A 23,625-nucleotide genomic window follows, 5' to 3' on the forward strand; every position below is an offset into this window, starting at 1 on the left:
CCTATCAAAATAAAAAAGCCCCCCCAAAATAAAAAAAACCCTCGCCTAAACTAAACTAAACTATCAATAGCCCTTAAAAGAGCCTTTTGCGGGGCATTGCCCCAAAGTAATAAGCTCTTTTACCTGTAAAAAATACAAACAACCCCCCCAACAGTAAAACCCACCCACCACCCACACAACCAACCCCCCAAATAAAATACTAACTAAAAAAATCTAAGCTCCCCATTGCCCTGAAAAGGGCATTTGGATGGACATTGCCCTTAAAAGGGCAGTTAGCTCTTTTGCGGCCCAAAGCCCTAACCTAAAAATAAAGCCCAATACACCCTTAAAAAAACCTAACACTAACCTTCTGAAGATCGAGTTACTTTTCTGAAGACCAGACATCCATCCTCAAGGAAGCGGCAGAAGTCTTCATCCGACCGGGCCGAAGTCCTCAACGAAGCCGGGAGAAGTCTTCATCCAAGCCTGGGCAAAGTGATCTTCCAGGCGGGCAGAAGTCTTCATCCAGATGGCATCTTCTATCTTCATCCATCCAACGCAGAGAGGGTCCATCTTCAAGACATCCGACGTGGAGCATCCTCTTCATCCGGAGTCTTCTTACTGAATGACGGTTCCTTTAAATGACGTCATCCAAGATGGCGTCCCTTAGATTCCGATTGGCTGATAGAATTCTATCAGCCAATCAGAATTAAGGTAGAAAAAATCCTATTGGCTGATGCAATCAGCCAATAGGATTGCACTCGCATTGTATTGGCTGTTCCAATCAGCCAATAGAATGCGAGCTAAATCCTATTGGCTGATTGGATCAGCCAATAGGATTGAACGTCAAGAGAACAAAGATAAATTGATAATAGGTGTAAATTAGAAAGTTGCTTAAAATTGCATGCTCTATCTGAATCACGAAAGAAAAAATTTGGGTTCAGTGTCCCTTTAATCTGGTGAGTGCTGTGCCGTTTTTGCTGCTGAACTGTATACCTCTACACACGTAGCACCCCGGGAGCTGCTATCAGTTTAAGTGAGTGCACTGATTTTGGATAATAAACATATAGATACACATGTGTATATATATATATATATATATATATACATACACGTACACTTATTTAGACATATATATTTATATATATATATATATATATATATATATATATATATATATATACAATATATATATATATATATATACACACATTATAGCCCTTTAGAATCAATACCTATTCATATGCTATATACCTACAGTGATTAATTTAACTTTAACAACTTTCTAATTTATTTCTATAATCTAATTTGTTTTGTTTATTTGGTACCCTTTCTTAAAAAGCATATCTATTTAGTCTTAGTGGCTGCACATACATGTCTATTCTCATTTTCTCACCAGATGTATTCAGCTAGCTCCTAGTAGTGCATTGCTGCTCCTTAAGCAAAGGATACAAAGAGAATGAAGCAAATATTGTAAAAGCAGTACACTGGACAGCTGTTTAAAATTGTATACTCTATCTGATTCATAAAAGAAAACTTTGGGTTTCATGTAAAGCTACTGTTCAGTTGCAACTTTGCTACCACATAGGAAATAGCGGATTACATTTTTTTTGTATATGAACTAATTCTATATAACCCCATGAGGAAATATTATCCAAAATGAATTTATTTTTTTATGAACAATTTATCTACAACAAAATTTTGTCCATGTACCTGCTTACTATCCAGTCTTTATTGACGCCACATTTGTCCTTACTTACCACCACTCACTATGCTACAACCACACCGTCCTCTATAAATATGCTCTTCTGCTACCAGCCTGCTGCAAAAAAACATAGGGGTCGAATTATCAAGCCCCTTCAGGCTCGCCGGAAACAGCAGTTATGAAGCAGCGGTCTAAAGATCGCTGCTCCATAACTTGTTCGCCTGCTCTGAGGCTGCGGACATCAATCCGCCTGATCCTATACTATCGGGCTGATTGACACCCCGTGCTAGCGGCTGATTGGCCACGAATCTGCAGGGGGCGGCATTGCACAAGCAGTTCACAAGAACTGCTTGTGCAATGATAAATGCCGACAGCATATTCTGTCAGCATTTATCGATATGCGGCGGACATGAAACGCTACATCTTATCATGTCCGCTCGCACTTTCATATATCGGCCCCATGGTCTGCACCGTTGTTCTTTCTCCTAGGTGTACAGTAGGGATAGGCGAATGTGGTGAAATTGCTATTTGCTTTTGTAGAACGAATAGTCCTGTGGACAATAGTCCTTTGGACAATCAAATGTTGATTAGAACAAAAATCCATTAAAATTCGGTAATTGAATGTTATTTCCAGTTTTCAAATGTTCCTTTCAATTTCAAATGTTCTTAATTAGATCAAATATTTACATTCGAAATCTTGAATGAAACATTTGATTCAACAAATACTTTTCATAAGTTCACCCGTTCATGTGGTAGGGAATTTAGTAAATTGATACATAATAGATAAAAATATACGGCCAGATTACGAGTTTTGTGTTAGGCGCTATGCGGTGCTAACGAGCAGTTTTTTCTCTCCACTCACTTACCTGCAGCGCTGTTATTACGGGTTTTTACAAACCCGGCGTTAAAAGGCAAGAAGTGAGCGTTGAGCAAAATTGTGCTCCTTACCGCACTCCAATACCAGCGCTGCTTAAATCAGCGGTGAGCTGGTCGTACATGCTCGTGCACGATTTCCCCATAAGAATAAACGGGGAGAGCCGGCTGAGAAAAAGTCTAACACCTGCAAAAATGCAGCGTAAAACTCAGTAACGCAGCCCCATTGATTCCTATGGGGAAATAAAATGTATGTTTACACCTAACACCCTAACATGAACCCTGAGTCTAAACACCCCTAATCTTACACTTATTAACCCCAAATCTGTTGCCCCCAACATCGCCGACACCTACATTATATTTATTAACCCCTAATCTACCGCTCCGGACATCGCCGCCACCTACATTATATTTATTAACCGCTATTCTGCTGCCCCCAAAATCGCTGTCACCTACATTATATTTATTAACCCCTAATCTCCCTCCCCCAATGTCCCCGCAACCTTCCTACATTTATTAACCCCTAATCTGCCACCCCCAACGTCGCCGTAACACCCACTAACTTAAATATAATTTAAATAAATCTAAATAAAATTACTATCATTACCTAAATAATTCCTATTTAAAACTAAATACTGAACCAGGAATACTCTGTGAGTTTCAAGCTTGCCTCCTTAAAGGGACAGGAAATCCAATGTTTTATTTTATGATTCAGAAAGAGCATGCAATTTAAAAAAACTTTCCAATTTATTTCTATTATTTAATTAGCTTTGTTCTTTTTGTATGCTTTGTCGAAAAATGTTACTAGGTAGGCTCAGAAGCTGCTGTTTGGTGACTGCAAACATATGCATCTTATCATTGGCTTTACGCTATCTCCCAGTAGTGTATTACTGCTCCTTCAACAAAGGATGCCAAGAGAAATAAGCAAATGTGATAATAGAGGTAAAAAGAAGAAATGGAAGGCTACTGAGCATCAGTAAAACGGTTTATTTATTTCCAAATATAAAAAATACACATGGAAGTGACCAAAGTCACAACAAACAGGGAAGGAGACAGCAGTCTTACATGTTTCACGCACACTTGCGCTTAATCATAGATGCTGGGAACAAGTATGGACAGCTGCTTCATTTAAAGGGACAACACACCAATAGAAACATTCAAATAGTTAAGTCATGCAATCATTGGTTATCAACTTATGCATTTGATTTGTAAAGTGTGTGTCCACAGTTAATGATGCAGATCAGATAAAAACAAAATACAAAATACTTGTGAAGGGGGGGACAAAATCTGGCACATGTGTGAAAGATATATATAATTTATAATGTGAAAATGTTCAAGTAAATAATATAAATATATATATATATCCTCAAATAAAATAGAAAATAAGATAATATTATTCACCCCAATACAATTCCATATGTAGTATCATTAAAAAGCATCTACACTTATTGAAGGGTGATGAGGTTTTACAGCCTTATGTTAAAGACTGCAAATTCGTTGCAAAAAAACCACCCACACTAGCTATCAAACTCTCCCCCAGCCTAGTTAAAAATGAGACTAGATCTAATGCTAATTGGCTTAGGGGTGTAGGAAATTTTAGGGCACATCTCACGAATTGTTTAACCTGTGATACTATGGACTACACCAATAGGTTCAGTAGCAAGGTCACAGGTGAATCCTTTGAAATAGATTTCTATGCTACATGTCTTACTGACTACATGGTGTACTTATTGGATTGTAAACTTTGTGGGGCCCAATATGTGGGACAGTCGACCAGAACCCTCAGAGACCGAGCTAGGGAACATCTGAGGGATATAAAGAATTTTAATAAGGATTCGGCAGTAGCGAAACACTTTAATCTCCTTCACTTTACCAATGTACCCAGTATTAAAATTAAGATCATAGACCTAGCAAGAACCCCACCTAGAGGGGGAGATAAATCCAAAATCCTGGATAGGAAAGAACTTTTCTGGATTTATAAATTAAAGACCAGGTCTCCCCTGGGTATCAATTTGGAGTGGGATATGAGATACTTTGTTGACTAAACTGGAATTTACCTTATTAAATATATTGAGAGAAATATATTGAAAGCTATACATATATCTTCATATTAGTATATATTTTAGTATATATATTTTAATTATTCTATTAAAATTCCTTTCTCTATATAACTCTTTTCCCTCCCCCTCCTTTTCTATACTCCAATAACTGTATTACAGACATTTTTGTAGTTTGTAGTTTTTGATACCTAATGGAATATTACTAGAATCTCTATATTAAGGGTTAATTTCAATATGCAGCAACCTATGATACCTATGACATTTGCATTTGTATATTTGATGTGTTTGTTTATTTCATTTGAGATACATATATATTTTTTGAAAAGGTTACATGAATACCATTTATCTATCCTGCAAACCTAATGTGATGCTTTGTTAATATGTCAAAAGTTCAATGGTGTTCCATACTATATAAACATACATACATACACTTGTTTCTTATTTTCTATTTTATTTGAGGATATATATATATTTATATTATTTACTTGAACATTTTCACATTATAAATTATAATTATATATATCTTTCACACATGTGCAGGATTTTGTCCCCCCTTCACAAGTATTTTGTATTTTGTTTTTATCTGATCTGCATCATTAACTGTGGACACACACTTTACAAATCAAATGCATAAGTTGATAACCAATGATTGCATGACTTAACTATTCGAATGTTTCTATTGGTGTGTTGTCCCTTTAAATGAAGCAGCTGTCCATACTTGTTCCCAGCATCTATGATTAAGCGCAAGTGTGCGTGAAACATGTAAGACTGCTGTCTCCTTCCCTGTTTGTTGTGACTTTGGTCACTTCCATGTGTATTTTTTATATTTGGAAATAAATAAACCGTTTTACTGATGCTCAGTAGCCTTCCATTTCTTCTTTTTGCACATTTTTTGCGGTAGTCCGCCGCTACCCTTTGGTTGGCTCCACACCATTCCCCCTGTTCACATATGGTTTGATCCGCTCTGCTTCCTGTGCCTGGCGAACGATCACTGCAGCAGCACCTCTCTCTTCACTAGTGATAATAGAGGTACTTGGGACCGGTGTTTAAAATCAAATGATCTATTTGAATCATGAAGGAAATTTTGTTTTTCATGTTCCTTTAATAGTAATGAAATTTATTAGAATGCAGATTCGAACAGTGACTGATTGTTTAAGCACATACAAATGAAAATACCCTTTTTTCCCGCATAGTTTACTTTCCTTTCTTTTTCTTTCACTTTCATAAGCGCAATGAGTATTTTGAAATAGATTTGTCAGTCTACTCTGTGAAACAAAACCACAAGACCTACTAGTACCTGTATAACATGCTTAGATAATTCTGTTACAAATTGCAAATAAACTTAAATGGACCAGTTTACTCAAAAATGTTCTCCCCTTTAATTTGCTCCCAATGATCCACTTTACCTGCTGGAGTGTAATTAAATGATTTACAAGTATTTCCATTACTATTATATTGGCATTTGAAATAGTTTATTTAGCCTGTGCTACTCCCACCCATCCTGAAAGATTTTGGCCTTAAGGCCAAGTTGTGTTAACACAGCCATTAGAAGAAATTACACTCCCAGTGGGTTATAGAAGAGATAAGGTAATACAATGTTACTTTTCCATTGTTCTCTCCAAGTATTGGTGAGGTGATTGGTTTATGGACAGATATAACATAAAGATGCATGTATATGTACACAATGTGATAAAGTAATGAGATCTGATTATACCTACAAGCTCAACCCATTTTATTAGGTTGAGGCTTCAAAACACAAAATCAGCTAATTCATATACACAAATAAGCCTTAAAAAGCAAATCTCATACATTTTATACTCTGCAACTGGTAAAAAAAAAAAGTAATTGGAAACACATTAAGGGAAAAACTATTTTATAGTATACTGTCCCTTTAATGCAAACCAGGAGGGTCCTTGTTCAGCCTACTTGCCAATACTATTAGATTAATCTCATAATATAAATAGAAAGAATATTTTCATAAATACTGTGCAACTTAAATGCAAGTTTTACCATTTATATTGAATACAATTTTGTCACATAATTGGACCTTCACTGTGGAATACACTAAAACATTGTTTGCTGGATTTGTTTTCATTGACCAAGTTCCTTTTACCACTTATCTTATTTGATGGGGCTAATTTACATTTGTTATTGGAGTAGACAAGGCTAGCCACTTTCATTTCATCAGCAAAACGTGCATTGTTTTGCAGTATTTTATCTTATCACCTTAAACAATTAGAGTAAGGTATGTGGCAGCAGTTAGGCCTCTGGGGCCGATCCGATATATGCAGCGTCGCCCGCATGCGGGTTTGGTATCACATATACGGTGTAACATAGAAGATGTGCTTGTATATTTATGCCTTCGGCGTAGTTTTTTGGCCCATAGACAGATATACCAAACCCACACAGTTTGGTATCCAATATACAGTGTAAGGACTTATGTGGCGAAAATTGAGAAATCTTACTCCATTTTCACCTCGCCACAAATTGCAGGCGTAGTAAGCCTTACGCTGAGTATTGGAGCCCCGTAACTCCCTAAACTGCCTGCAAAATAAAACCTAACACCTAACGCATGGTAACAGGTAACTTGGTATTTATTTTAACTAACTAGGTACAATAACTATTATATAGCTACCTAGTTAAAATAATTACCAAATTACCTGTTCCTGCATCGCAGGTCTTCAGTTCCAGAGAGGACGGTCTTCAGCTACGCGGTCATCGGTCTTCAACTCCTCCGCTCCGCGCCGGCTGGTTCCTGGAAGCTGAAGAGGTCGCCGCCTGGAAGAAGACTTCTCCGCCTGGAACAGGACCTTCTCCGCCGGTCTTTAGGACAGGTAAGGACCACTTGGGGGTTACACTTAGGTTTTTTTAAGGGGGGATAGGGTGGGTTTTAGAGTAAGGGTGTGTGGGTGGTGGGTTGTAATGGGGGGGACTGTTCTTTCTTTTTACAGGTAAAAGAGCTGATTACTTTGGGGCAATGCCCCACAAAAGGCCCTTTTAAGGGCTGGTAATAGAGCTGATTACTTTTGTAATTTAGTTTAGGGAAGGGACATTTTTTATTTTGAGGGGCTTTGTTATTTTATTAGGGGGCTTAGATTAGGTGTAATTAGCTTAAAATTCTTGAAATCTTTTTATTTTTTGTATTTTAGTGGGCGTTTTTTGTAATATATTTTAGTGTATTTAATTATATTTTAGTTTAGATAATTGTAGTTTTTTAATTCATTTATTGATAGTGTAGGTGTATTTGTAACTTACGTTAGGATTTATTTTACAGGTAATTTGGTAATTATTTGAACTAGGTAGCTATTAAATAGTTATTAACTATTTAATAGCTATTGTACGTAGTTAAAATAAATACCAAGTTACCTGTAAAATAAATATAAAAACTAAAATAGCTACAATGTAATTATTCATTATATTGTAGCTATTTTAGGGTTTATTTTATAGGTAAATATTTAGATTTAAATAGGAATAATTTAGTTAATATTATTAATATTATTTAGATTTATTTTAATAATAATTACGTTAGGGGGTGTTAGGGTTAGACTTAGGTTTAGTGGTTAATATATTTAATATAGGTGGCGGCGGTGTAGGGGGATTAGATTAGGGGTTAATAATTTTAATATAGGTGGCGGCGTTGTAGGGGGATTAGATTAGGGGTTAATAATTTTAAAATAGGTGCCGGTGGTGTAGGGGGATCATATTAGGGGTTAATTATTTCAATATAGGTGGCGGCGGGGTAGGGGCTCACATTAGGGGGTTATCATTTTAATGTAGCTGGCGGCGGGGTAGGGGCTCACATTAGGGGGTTATCATTTTAATGTAGGTGGCGGCAGGGTAGGGGCTCACATTAGGGGGTTATCATTTTAATGTAGGTGGCGGCGGGGTAGGGGCTCATATTAGGGGGTTATCATTTTAAAAGACCAGTCAACACATTAGATTTGCATAATCAACAAATGCAAGATAACAAGACAATGCAATAGCACTTAGTCTGAACTTCAAATGAGTAGTAGATTTTTTTATAACAAATTTCAAAGTTATATATATTTCCACTCCCCTTGTACCATGTGATAGAAATCAGCCAATCACAAATGCATATACGTATAGTCTGTGAATTCTTGCACATGCTCAGTAGGATCTGGTGACTCAAAAATTGTAAATGTAAAAGACAGTGCACATTTTTTTTAATGGAAGTAATTTGGAAAGTTGTTTAAAATTACATGCTGTATCTGAATCATGAAAATTTAATTTAACCTGAGTGTCCCTTTAATGTAGGTGGCGGTGGGGTAGGGGCTCACATTAGGGGGTTATCATTTTAATGTAGGTGGTGGTGGGGTAGGGGCTCACATTAGGGGGTTATCATTTTAATGTAGGTGGCGGCGGGGTAGGGGCTCACATTAGGGGGTTATCATTTTAATGTAGGTAGCGGTGGGGTAGGGGCTCACATTAGGGGGTTATCATTTTAATGTAGGTGGCGGCGGGGTAGGGGCTCACATTAGGGGGTTATCATTTTAATGTAGGTGGCAGCAGGGTAGGGGCTCACATTAGGGGGTTATCATTTTAATGTAGGTGGCGGCGGGGTAGGGGCTCACATTAGGGGGTTATCATTTTAATGTAGCTGGCGGCGGTGTAGGGGATCAGATTAGGGGTTAGACATTTAATGTAGCTGGCGGCGGTGTAGGGGGCTCAGATTAGGGGGTAATACAGTTAATATAGGTGGTGGCGGGGTCCGGGAGCGGCGGTTTAGGGGTTAATACATTTATTGTTAGGAGTGAGAGGGGGGAATGCGGATAGAGGGGTATATGCGTCGGGCTATGTTTGGGAGGCGTGTTAGACAGTAACAGAGATTTAATATTTTAGTCAGTTTTTTTAGGGGGCGGCAGTTTCTAAAGTGCCGTAAGTTACTGGCGACTCCAGAAATTTGTACTTACGCAGATTTCTGGACATCCCTAGTTTGTCAGACTTACGACACTTTAGCAACTGCAGGCGCTGTATATGAGATAGCTCGCTGTGCAAGCTGAAACTAGGGGCGGCGCAGGTTTTCACGCTTGCGCCAAAACCTGCGCCGTATATCAGATCGCGCCCCTGAAGTCTGCAGTGTGCACATCCAATTCTAAGGACCCCAAATTTTTTAGTAAAATTAAAGGCACAGGAGGTAAAATAGATAATGAAACTATTAATTACTGTGCTTAATTAAATATATTGCGCCAGATTGTGAATGGTGTGCTAACAGTTACGCATGGGCGAAAAGGGGTTTATCACGTGTGTTTGTGCTCATCAGGTGTAACTCATTCTACAAGTTGAAAGTAAACCCGAACCCGTGAGCGCAATCGCAATTTACACTAGAATGATTACCGCATCCTCAGAGCTCTGGTTAACTGTTTCACAAAACAAAAAAGTGTCACAAAACACATAAAAAAGACATTACAAACTACAGTTACACTCATAATAACAGTATATAATATTGCACAAAAAAGTTAAAAGGGCTCAAAGATATAAGGTCTCAGGTGTTAGAAAAAAAGGCAGGCAAAGGGCTTAAACATTGTTACATAAATATACATGTCTAAAGGTATACATGTACTGTATGTATATACATATATATATATATATATATATATATATATATATATATATATATATATATATATACAGTATAAATATATATATATTGTGACAGGGTGAGAGAAGGAGTGTATGTTAGCAGGAGATTGGAAAGGTCACTTTTTCCCCTCTAACAAAGTGTTAATTTGTTAGTAGCAGCTGATTCTGGTTAAATCATGTGGATCCTTTATAAGCAGTTCTGTAGAGGGAATCAGTGTCTCATTGTGCAGGCTACTCCAGAGAGGGAGGATTTGAGACCTTGCTGCATGTCTGAATTTATAGCTGGTAGAAACAAGAGACTGGTGAGCAAACATTCTTCTATTCTGCTTATTTTGATTTGTTTTGTTAACTGGGATCAGATTAGCTGCCCAGTACTGGCTAGTAAGGAAATATTGCATGTATAGATAGTCTTTGTTTTAAAGGGGAAGTACACCCCATGTATAAAACTGCTGATAAAAATAAAACAGCCTAAACCACTATATTTCGTGCTGAAGTGACTATTCCTGCAAGGGCTTTGTCACAGTGGTGTCAGAAGTGGGATTGTTAGTGCCTGCTTTACTATTCTGGAAGCCTTAAAGGTACAGACCCACATAAATATGGAGGATGTTTTACAGGCCCTGTTGCAGGCTGCATCTATACAACAAGAGACTAATCGTCAGGCTGCAGCATCAGTTGCAGCTCAGCAAGAGTGTAACAGACTTTTAGCTTTACAAATTGGGACCCTGGCTGAGGCCCAAAAACAGGATCATGCCATGCTTTATGATGTTGTGCAGAGTATTACTGCTCAGGGAGCACCTACGCAAGCAGAAGGTGTGAATAGGATATGGGTAAGCGGCTGCTTACAGAAAATGACGTCAGAGGATGATGTGGAGGCATATTTGGTGGCATTTGAACGCACAGCTATACGGGAAGCCTGGCCACACGACCAATGGGCAGGAATCATTGCTCCTTTTCTCCTCGGTGAAGCCCAAAAGGCTTATTATGACTTGGAAGAAGAAGCTGCTAGAGACTATACACGGTTAAAAGCTGAAATTCTTGCCAGAATGGGTGTAACATGTACAGTGAGAGACCAGCGTTTCTATAACTGGCATTTCAACATGGGGAAAGCTCCCAGGTCTCAGATGTTTGACTTAATACATCTGGCACGAAAATGGCTTAGACCAGAGGCCCAAAGTCCTGCACAAATTGTTGAAATGCTAGTACTTGACAGATTCTTGCGAGAATTGCCCTGTGGCCTCCGTGAGTGGGTAGGACAAGGAAACCCCACTACATATGATTCTATGGTAGCTCAAGTGGAAAGATACCTTGCTGCCAGGGTCCTTGAGAAAGCCTGTCCTATGCCATCTAAATTTGTTTCAGAATCTCTGAGTCAAAAAAAGACTTTTAGGACCCATAGGCCAGGAAACAAAAAGGGTGAGACTGAAGCTGAACCAGCAGATCGCTATCAGATAAACCACACTTTGCCAAGAGTGGATCGTTTGGGGAGGAACCCTTTAACCTGCTTTGAGTGTGGTGCCAAAGGAGATGTCAGGGCAGGATGCCCAAACCTACCAGAACCAATGCAATGTGCCCTAGGAGAAGAACCATCAGACTTTTGTGGACTTATTTGCCTAGCAGGCATGGGAGAAAACATACAACCCTTCCGGGTGTCAATATGCTTTAATAAAAGAGACACAGAGGCTTTGGTGGACTCTGGCAGTGCCTTAACTCTAGTGTCAGGAGATTTAGTGGAACAATCACAGTTGCAAAAAAATAAGACAATAGGGGTACTGTGTATTCATGGGTGTACTGTTACTTATCCTACTGCTGTTATAAGTGTCTCCATACTTGGGAAATTAATACAAATAACTGCTGTAGTGGTACCTAGGCTGCCCTATCCCTTGGTTATAGGAAGAAACTTTCCAGAGTTTCACACCCTGATACAGTCTAAACTTACTGCTAAACAAGGAGAGTCAGAGGTTGAAGCAGGGGATAGGAGTCTACATGAAGTTTTCCCTTTTATTCACCCTGATTTGTATGCATCCAGTCCAAAAAGGGGTAAATCTAGAAAAGAGCGCAGGAAGAGTAAATACAGATTTAACAAAGCCCTTAATGAAGTTTTGTTAAATGAGCAGGGAAAACGTACTAATAAAGGCGTGGCCACTCAGTGCACAGAATCTGAAGTAGATCAGGGAAGTGAAATTACTGAAAATATTCCCTGTGAACTAGACATTATTAGCAGTAGCTTTGGGCGAAAACAAGCTAATGAACCCTTGCTACACCATGCAAGGAGCAGGGTAGTAGAGGTTAATGGAGCACCCGTAGAAGGTCAAACAAAAAGTGTATACCCGTATTTTATGGTTAAAAATGACCTTCTGTACAGAGTAATATCAGAGGAAGGTCAAGAGATAGAACAACTAGTGTGTTGTGTTGTGCCTTCCTCTCATACTAGGAAGGTGTTAGATTTTGCACATTCACACCTTTTGGGTGGACATCTGGGGGTAGAGAAAATTCAGGAAAGGGTTCTGAGGAGGTTCTATTGGCCAGGGGTTTACAAAGAAATAAAGAGATATTGTGCTTCCTGCCCAGAATGCCAACTGTCATCCTCAAAACCCAAGTTAAGGGCTCCACTTATACCCCTCCCAATTATTGATGTACCATTTGATAGGATTGGGATGGACTTGGTAGGCCCATTAGAGAAATCAAGAATAAAATATAAGGAAAGAGGCGCCGTATGTGTGAATTTGTGACAACCAGCATCAAAAAAAGAACAAGTGCAGGGTACTCACAATATAGGAAGGCACTCAGATGTGCCTGTAGATGCAGGCCGGTATTCACAGCACACCAGCTAGTGCTGTGCAAGGCACTCCAGGGATCCTAAGGTGGAAGTCTGTATGTCTTAGCAGACTGTGGATAGTTGGTCCAGCAGTATAAGGATCAGGAGCTAGGTGCAAAAAAAAAAAAAAAAAAAGGGCGCACAAACTGTGTGAATCTGTAAGGACCCAATAGTTAGTTTACAACCAATGCAAGGTACTCACATTCTGTGGAGGCACTCAAATGTGCCAATAGGGGCAGGCTGGCTTTCACAGCAAACCAGCTGGCTGTTTCAGATATGCAGCAGGATACTCCACAGCAAACAGGATCAACAGGTAGCTCAGAAAGTATAATAATCAGCAGCAATGAGGATATATGATAAAAAATGGATTTAATAATAATAAAAACAATTATAAAATACATATATCACTCATGCATTATGAGTAACAGCATGCAATGCATTTCTCGGTATACACCGTTTCATCAGGCATGTATTCTGTTCTAAACACACATCTTATATAAGCCTGAGCTACCTGTAACCTCCCACCCCCATAAACCAAAAGTACCAATCACACAAGCCCTTTGTTTAATTGCTCGTTAGTTGAAGCACCTGGACACTTCTCATAGCATACCCCAATGGGAGAGATTCATAATAAGATAAAGTAATATTATTGATAAAATAATATACCCCAATGGGAAAGAGTAGTAAGATGGATAAATAAATAATATACCCCATTGGTAGAGAATAATAGATAGATTGTTATTATTATTATAAATACACACTAAATAATAAAAAAATCTGGCCAAATGAGGCAAGAGCATTACGCAGTCTGATGATGAATGACAGATTGGTCATTCGTCAGGCTGACAAGGGGGGTGGTATTGTGTTACAAGATTTATGTGACTATCTTAAGGAAGCCAAATGCATCCTTTGGGATGAAGAGTATTACAGAAAGTTGACATCTGACCCCACCTTGGAATTTTCCAAGAAATTGGGTAAAATATTGGAATATGGTCATACCTCTGGTATTCTAAACAAAAAAGAAAAAAGATATCTGATGCCAGATCATCCTGATATACCTTTTTATTACCATCTTCCAAAATTACATAAGGATGATAAGGTCCCTCCTGGTAGACCAATCATTGCTGGTATCAACAGTCTGACTGATAAGTTGTCAGAATATGTAGATTTTTTTCTTCAGAGATATGTTTGTAATCTACCATCCTACATCAAGGACACCAAAGACCTGCTGGATAAGCTATCACAGATTAAACGGAATCAGAATACTAGCACCTTGTGGGTGTCCTGCGATGTAGGATCTCTATATTCCAATATTGCCCATGAGATAGGTCTCTTTACCACTAGTCTATATCTGGAGGGAGATATCTATATGCCCAATACGCAAAAAGAATATTTACTTACACTAATAGATTTTATTTTACATCATAATTACTTTCAGTTTCAGGATGAGTTTTATTTGCAGATTAAGGGTACGGCCATGGGCACCAGATTTGCCCCTAGTTTTGCTAATCTTTTTATGGGTCATTTTGAAAAGTTATACATCTATGACTCCTACTGGTGGGGCAATCTGGTGTTCTATGGCTGGTACATAGATGATCTTCTGTTTATTTTTGATGGCCCTCTAGCTGAGGCGAAAAAATTTGTATCACACCTCAATAACAACAGTATGGGTATTAGTTTTACTTCCAACATCCAACAATGATCCTTATACTGCTGGACCGACTATCCACAGTCTGCTAAGACATACAGACTTCCACCTTAGGATCCCTGGAGTGCCTTACACAGCTAGCTGGTGTGCTGTGAATACCAGCCTGCATCTACAGGCACATCTGAGTGCCTTCCTATATTGTGAGTACCCTGCACTTGTTCTTTTTTTGATGCTGGTTGTCACGGATTCACACATACGGCGCCTCTTTCCTTATATTTTATTCTAGATTTGCTGACCTTTGGAGGGTGAAGATCGAGTGCGGCCTAAAGTTCTACAGAATATATACACCAGGAATTATACTGGACTTTCTATCATCTGAGTGTTATTTATCCATGGTTTGGGACTCTGGTATTTAGAGGTGCATGTATATTTACATTTGCAATGTTGTAATATATAGAAACTGTTGATTATTGCAGGTATTTATATATATATGTACCCAATATTTGCATTTTAATTTTTAATAAAAATACAGTTGTGAAGTACATATTGCATACCCTATTGGGTTTTATTACCCTGGTTATTATCGTCCATTAGAAAAATCAGCTTGTGGTCACCAATACTTTCTTGTTATTGTGGATTCTGCAACTCAATACCCTGAGGCCATTCACCCTGAGGCCATTCCACTATGTATGGCTAATGCTAAAAATATAGCAAAAGAATTGGTACAAGTATTTTTACGGGTTGGGATCCCAAAGGAGATTTTAACTGAGCAAGGTACTCCTTTCGTTTCCCGTCTCATGAAAGAGTTGTGCCAGTTATTTAAAATACAGGCTTTGAAAACCTCGGTATATCACCCACAAACAGATGGGCTAGTAGAGAGGTTTAACCGCACACTTAAGGGGATGTTAAGGAAAGTTGTTAGTAGATATGGGAAGGATTGGGATCAACTGCTTCCTTTCTTATTGTTTGCAGTCTGTGAAATTCCCCAGAGCTCAACTGGTTTTTCTCCTTTTGAACTTTTGTATGGTCGACATCCGAGAGGTATGTTGGATATACTAAAGGAAACTTGGGAGGAACAGGAAGTACCAGGTACTAATGTGGTGCAGCATATAGAGAAAATGCAGGAGCGAATGGCTCATGTTTTCCCCCTGGTTCGCCAATATATGGAAAAAGCTCATACATATATGTTTTTGTATGTGTGTACATATGTATTTATGTATTTATATGTTTATGTATGTATTTACAGACATATATACACATATAAACACATAAATACATATGTATACATATATAGGGGGATATTTATCAAGCCGTCAACCGCAAATACACTGGAATTCCGCAGCGTAATTGTGGCGAGCTTGATCCAACCTAGTTATCAAAGCCTACAGACCGGCAAAAGTTGAAATTTGTGATGTAACATAAAATCTGCCGGTCTCAATCCCACACAGATTGATGCTTACGTCATTACAGATGTTCCGAATACAGATTTGGCACTATTTGACACTTTTTAAAAGTTATCAAATAATCGGTACACTTGCGGCTATTCCGGCCCAGTGTTCTTGGTTTTCAATTCACCACTCTGGAGGCGACGGATGTCATAGGAATCAATGGGAATCTGAAAGCAGCGAAAGCTTATGTTCGATGAAGCCAGATATCCCATTGATTTATATGGTAGAAAACCAGTAACGTTTACACCTAACACCCTAACATAAGCGCCGAGTCTAAACACCCCTAATCTGCCGCCCGAACACCCCTAATCTGCCGCCCGACATCGCCTCAACCTAAATAAAAGGTATTAATCCCTATCCCTGCTGCTCCCGGACCCCGCCGCCACTAAATAAAGTTATTACCCCTATTCCACCGCTCCCCGACACCGCCACAACTAAATAAATGTATTAGCCCCTATCCCGCCGCTCCCGGACCCCCCGCCGCCACTAAATAAACGTATTAACCCCTAAACCTCAGGCTTCCCACATCACTACCATTAACTAAACCTATTAACCCCTAAACTGCAAGCCCCCCACATTGCAATAAACTAAATTAAGCTATTAACCCCTAAACCTAACAACCAGCTAACTTTACATTAAAATTACAACATCCCTATCTTAAAATAAATTTAAACTTACCTGTAGAATTAAAATAAACTATATTTAACTATTAATTAACCTACCCTAACTATTATACTAAAATTACATTAAACTAGCAATTAAATTAACTATATTACATATTAAAAAAACACTAACCCTACTCAAATTATTTAAATCTACTATTAAAAATTACTAAATTACAAAAAATAAATAAACGCTAAGTTACAAAAACCTCCCCACTAAATTACGAATATAAACAAACCACAATATCAAAAATAAAAACAAATTACACCTAATCTAATAGCCCTATAAAAATAAATAAGCCCCCCCAAAATAAAAAAAAGCCTAGCCTACAATAAACTACCAATTGCCCTTAAAAGGGCCTTTTGCGGGGCAATGCCCCAAAGAAATCAGCTCTTTCACCTGTAAAAAAACAAACACCCCCCAATAGTAAAACCCACCAACCAACCCCCCCCAAATAAAAAGCCTATCTAAAAAACCTAAGCTACCCATTGCCCTGAAAAGGGCATTTTATCTCTTTTACCTGCCCAGACCCTACTCTAAAAATAAAACCCACCCAAAAAACCCTTAAATAAACCTAGCACCAAGCCCCGACGATCCACTTACAGTTTTTGAAGTTCCGCTTGAAGGATCCATCCAGCCGGCAAGAAGTCTTCATCCGGGCAGCAAGAAGTTTTCACTCGGGCGGCCTCTTATATCTTCATCCATCCGGCAAAGTCTTCATCCATGCGGCCTCTTCTATCTTCATTCATCCAGAGCGGAGCGGGTCCATCCTTAAGACATCCGACGCGGAGCTCCTCTTCAATACGGTCACCGCCGTAAACTGGAACTTGAATGCAAGTGACGTCATCCAAAATGGCATCCCTTGCATTCCTATTGGCTGAAAGGTTCCAATCAGCCAATAGGATTAGAGCTGCTAAAATCCTATTGGCTGGTGAGAGCTCAATCTTTTTGGCTGATTGGAACAGCCAATAGGATGAGAGCTGCTCAAATCATTTTTATTTTTGATAGTGTGGTTTTTTTCCCCCCGTAATTTAGTGGAGGTTATTTTGTAACTTAGCGTTTATTTATTTTTTTCATTTAGTAATTTTTAATAGTAGATTTAAATAATTTAAGTAGGGTTAGTGTTTTTTAATATGTAATATAGTTAATTTAATTGCTAGTTTAATGTAATTTTAGTATAATAGTTAGGGTAGGTTAATTAATAGTTAAATATAGTTTCTTTTATTCTACAGGTAAGTTTAAATTTATTTTAAGATAGGTATGTTGTAATTTTATTGTAAAGTTAGGGGGTTGTTAGGTTTAGGGGTTAATAGCTTAATTTAGTTTATGGCGATGTGGAGGACTGGTGGATTAAGGGTTAATAGGTTTAGTTAATGGTAGTGATGTGGGAGGCCAGAGGTTTAGGGGTTAATATGTTTATTTCGTGGCGGCGGGGTCTGGGAGTGGCAGGATAGGGGTTAATAACTTTATTAAAGTTGCGGCGGGTCCGGGAGCGGCAGGAATGGGGTTAATAACTTTATTAAAGTTGCAGCGGGGTCCGGGAGCGGCGGCATTGGGGTTAATAACTTTATTAAAGTTGCAGCGGGGTCCGGGAGCGGTAGGATAGTATAGTGGTGGCGTCTAGTGACAGGGTATAAATAAAGTTGGTAAAAAGCCGAATAGACACGAGATCGATGACTGCTAGTTAACAACAGTCCGATACTCATCGCCCCATACTTGGTGCGCGGCTTTTTGTCGTTTTTTTAATAAATATGGAGATCGTATTCAGGTCCGTGGCTGTGATGTTAGGCAATGTTTGGCGAGCGTATTGGTGCCGGCGAATGCAGCATAGTTGAGGCTTTGATAAATATCCCCCATAGACATATATATATATATATATATATATATATATATATATATATAGTGCATTGGAACCCTTTGCAGTTAAGTAGATGAAAACATGTAAAAACAGATTCATGCAATATTCATTTTTAATAAAGTGTTATTCTGTGTATTTACTGTAAATATTTCACATTCCAATTTGCATAGCAGAATATGCTCTATGTATTTTGAAATAGATATCTGTATATATCTATATATAACCATGTATATAATGTATATAGTTATAGGTATATATGGTACCAAAATACCATCAGATATATGTAGAAATATGTATTTATGAATAAATAGAACATATTCTGCTATGTGAAGAACATTGGAATGTGAAATATTCATATTTCATGTCGGGTAAGCGCACTTTAGACTATGGGGCAGATTTATCAAATGCCGGGCAGACCTGATTCACTACAGTGAATCATGTCTGCCCGGCATTGCTAAATGCCGACAGCATACGCTTTCGGCATTTAACATTGCAAGCATTTCTAGTGAGATCCTTGCGCAATGCACCCCCTGCACATTCGCGGACAAACGGCCGATAGCAGGTGGTGTCAATCATCCCTATCGGATCGGATCAGGATGATTGCAGTACGCCACCTAAAAGGTGGAGGACGAATTAAGGAGCAGCAGTCTTATGACCGCTGCTTCTTAACTTATGTTTCCGGGGAGCCGGAAACATCATAGGTAGATTGCAGCATCCGCTGCTTGGTAAATTTACTCCTATTTGATCGGGTTTGCGCGCACGTATGGTGTTAGGTTTTTTCAACTTTTTTTGCTCCATTGACTTCTATGGGGGAATACGTTAACGCAATATTCTAACTTTGGCTTTTTGCATGCATCGGGTTAGCACGAGAGCAAAAACTTTTTACTTTCAACTTGTAATACAAGTGCTACCAGACTCGCGCAAAAAGCTTACTTCTAGCATAGTTAGCGTGCGAGCGATAGCGTTAATACCGCTCCACTCTAATTATCATTGTTTAATTATTTTGATAAAATCATTATATTATTATACACAAGAGAGTATATAATTCTGATCTTTTATCCTTTGCATTACTTAGGTTTTTAACCAATAACATTGTAAACTAGAAGTCCAGTCACCGACAACATGGCAGTGCAAATAGAGGGAAATTCTGCACATTATTTATTTATTATGACTAGAATTAACATATTTAAGGTTAAAACTGAATTAACTGGGCATACATAAAATAATGCAAAGAATAAAGACTATGGTGCCAAAACCTTAGATATTCCTTATACATTTCACTGATATCTGTTTTACGGAATATTTTAGTAAAGGATGAATAAACAAACCATATTTTAACAGTCAATTAATGAATGATAGATTTGTATTTATATACTGTATGTCAATATATATATCCACAGAAACGGCAATCAATAATTTTCATTGTTTATAAATAAACACTGGAAGTGATTTAAATCCAGACAGTGCTTTTGTTGCTGTTTCTATGGATATCACTCTGACCAAGCACCCTGGTTATAGAAAACATATTGGTTGCAAGAGTGCTCTGTTCTGTTTGCAATTTCTCAATAGATTGGAAATTCTTCAAGTTAGCTTCTAAGCACGAAAAAATATATTTTAATATGGTGTAACAATCTGACTCAATATTTTTCAACTGAATGGAGGTGACATTTTTTAAACGTGCCTCAATCATTACTACTTACACGCCATTCATTTTTCTGTCAAACTATTATTTCCACTACCATTACCTAGTTTGTAATGTTTAGTGAGACATAAAAAAGTCTTTCTTTGTACAGCCAAAACAGTGCTGTTATTCTGTTACTGCATTTGATTGCATCCTCTTAGTCATTTCATTCCATCTGGCATTTGCAGATTGAACCACACATGCCACTGTACACCTTCCTGTATGATACTGTTCTCTCTCGATCCCTCTTATCTGTAGCTGTGATGATGCACAGCCATCTCCTTTCTTTCTTGTGGGGGCTTGCTCAGCTTTCTTGATGTTTGTGACAGGCCACGATAGGGGAAGCTCTTATCACTGTTGGGTTTGGATGCTTCCGTAAATTGAAAATTGCAAATGAAATCCACTGGGTTTGAATTCATCAGCTATTATGTCAGATGACCTTTGGCAGCTGCTGATAAAAATGAGAGAATGTTAGCTCTGATCCAATTTTCAGCACTAACTATTCCTTTTCAAATACATTCTCTGCTAGGCTGCAGACACATGGGAAGTGAAAATGATAGGGTTTCAAGAGAGCTTCATTGTGTTGCAGATTAAGATTTTCTCCCCCTATTTCTAGAGGTCGTCCCCCAGACCCCTGTCTAGTATCTACCTATTGTCCAATCAGTTTCAATATCTGCTTGAGCGGACATGTAAGCCATCCTTACAGATAAGTGCTTACAGAAAAAAATGTTGGACTTAATAGTTTTGCTTAGGAGACATCAAAGGTCATAGTATACTAATATTGACTGGCACATGTTAGTTTAATCTTACCGTCTGTGGAATGTCACACTAGATTCTTTGAGAGTGTCTGATTCCAGCAAGATTTTTTTTCCCCTCTGCTGTTATTTAGATGCAGTTTATTTATTTTTGTAAGAAACTTTATATTCATGAATCAGTGATATTTCAGTAGAGATTGCTATAGACTAGCAGGTGCAGCTTTTCAACTAAATTGTGGAACCTGAAACCTGAATAATAATTTTGTAAATGGCAATACAGACACACAATCTATTAGTTTCTTCCACGTACATATCGTATTAAAATAAATTGCATCCTGCCATATGGATTTCCTATTGAATATATAAATTCATTGAGGAGTGTATCAGTGAATGGGTATTTAAATTTTCATTGCAGAGAAGCATCATCTCAGAAACTCTTAGTCATACTTTGCATCCTTGTCTCTACAGGTGGCCAAAAAAAAAAAAAAAAGGTTCAGAATAACATTCTTTGAATTTCAGTGACTTTGTCTTCATGGATATATGCCAATTATATGCCTCAATTTGGAGAAACTGAATGATTTCCATTTATTCTGTACATATTCAAATTTTTTTAAGTACTTGTAAATTAAATCTTTATCTTTTTCTTGACTTTTTTTTTTTTATTTTGTTACCGTTTAAAATGCCTCTGCTTATTTTCAAAATGTCTTCTGTTAGTCTTCCATCATAAAACGTATGAAATGAACAGAATAATTTTTTGGTACATAGACCTTTTTTTTAATCCAACCTTTTGCTATTGTGTTGTCATCAAGAGCTTATAAACGACAAGATCCAACTTTCTACTTTTTTCATTACTATGAACAATTCTATGTGCATTACTTTAATCGAAACATTGTGTTACTGATTATACGAATAAATGTTTATCTCTATTGATTTATGCAATAAAACAGTTGTTGGGTATAACATCATCAAATATATTTTCTCTGCTCAGGGGAATCTGAGTATTCAGGATAATATTGCAATGTTTGTGCAAGTTACACAGAAATAATCCTCAATACTCATCACAAATTGATACATGGGGGTAGATTTATCAGGCAGTGGATGCTGCGCACTACCCCCGAAGTTTCAGGTCTGCCTCAAACTTAAGTTAAGAAGCAGTGGTCGTAAGACCGCTGCTCCTTAACTCATCCACCACCTCTGAGGTGGCGGACTGCAATCATCCTGACCAGATACGATCGTGATGATTGACACCCCCTGCTAGTGAACAATCGGTCACAAATGTGCAGGGGGCTGCATTGCACAAGCATTTCACCAGAAATGCTTGTGCAATGTTAAATGCCGACAGTGTGTTAAATGCTGCAGCAAATCATGTCCGACCGAAATTTGATAAATCGGCCACATGGGGGTCTAGTTACCAAGCCGTCAACCTCAAATACGCTGGAATTCCACAGCGTATTTGTGGCGAGGCTGATTCACCTTAGTTATCAAAGGCTAGAGACCGGCAAAAGTAGAATTTTGTGATGTAAGCTTCGATCCGCCGGACTCAGTCCGACACAGATCGATTCTTACGTCACTCCAGATGTTCCGCACACAAGTGCGGCACAATCTGACTACTTTTGGTAGTTATCAAAAAACTAGCAGGTACGCTCGGCACTTTTCCGGCCCAGCGTACCTGGTTTTCAAACCGCCACCCTGGATGCGGCGGATCCCATAGGAATCAACGGGAGTCTGACCATAGCGAAAGTACAAGTTCGCTGCTGCCAGACATCCTATTCATTCCTATGGGAGCTGTCTACACCTAACACCCTAACATGTACCCCGAGTCTAAACACCCCTAATCTGTCCCCCCCTACACCGCCGCAACTAAATAAAGTTATTACCCCCTAAACCGCCGCTCCTGGAGCCCACCGCAAGCTACTCTATACATATTAACCCCTATACCGCCACTCCCTGACCCTGCCGCAACCTACATTATACCTAGTAACCCCAATCCTGCCCCCCTATACCGCCGCCCTCTATAATAAAGTTATTAATCCCTATCCTGCTGATCCCGCACCTCGCCGCAACTAAATAAATAGTTAAACCCCAAAACCGCCGCTCCCGGACCCTGCCGCAACCTATATTAAATTTATTAACCCCTAATCTGCCCCCCCTACACCTTCGCCACCTATAATACATTTATTAACCCCTATCCTGCCCCCCACTACACCGCCGCCACTGTAATAAATGTATTAACCCCTAAACCTAAGTCTAACACTAACCCTAACACCACCCCTAACTTAAATATTAATTAAATAAATCTAAATAATATTTCTATTATTAACTAAATTAATCCTATTTAAAACTAAATACTTACCTTTAAAATAAACCCTAATATAGCTACAATATAAATAATAATTTTATTGTAGCTATCTTAGGATTTATTTTTATTTTATAGGTAACTTTCAATTTATTTTAACTAGGTACAATAGCTATTAAATAGTTATTAACTATTTAATAGCTACCTAGCTAAAATAAAGAGAAATTTACCTATCACATAAAT

This window comes from Bombina bombina, chromosome 4 (assembly GCF_027579735.1).
Source record: "Bombina bombina isolate aBomBom1 chromosome 4, aBomBom1.pri, whole genome shotgun sequence".
In the NCBI taxonomy this organism is placed as follows: Eukaryota; Metazoa; Chordata; class Amphibia; order Anura; family Bombinatoridae; genus Bombina; species Bombina bombina.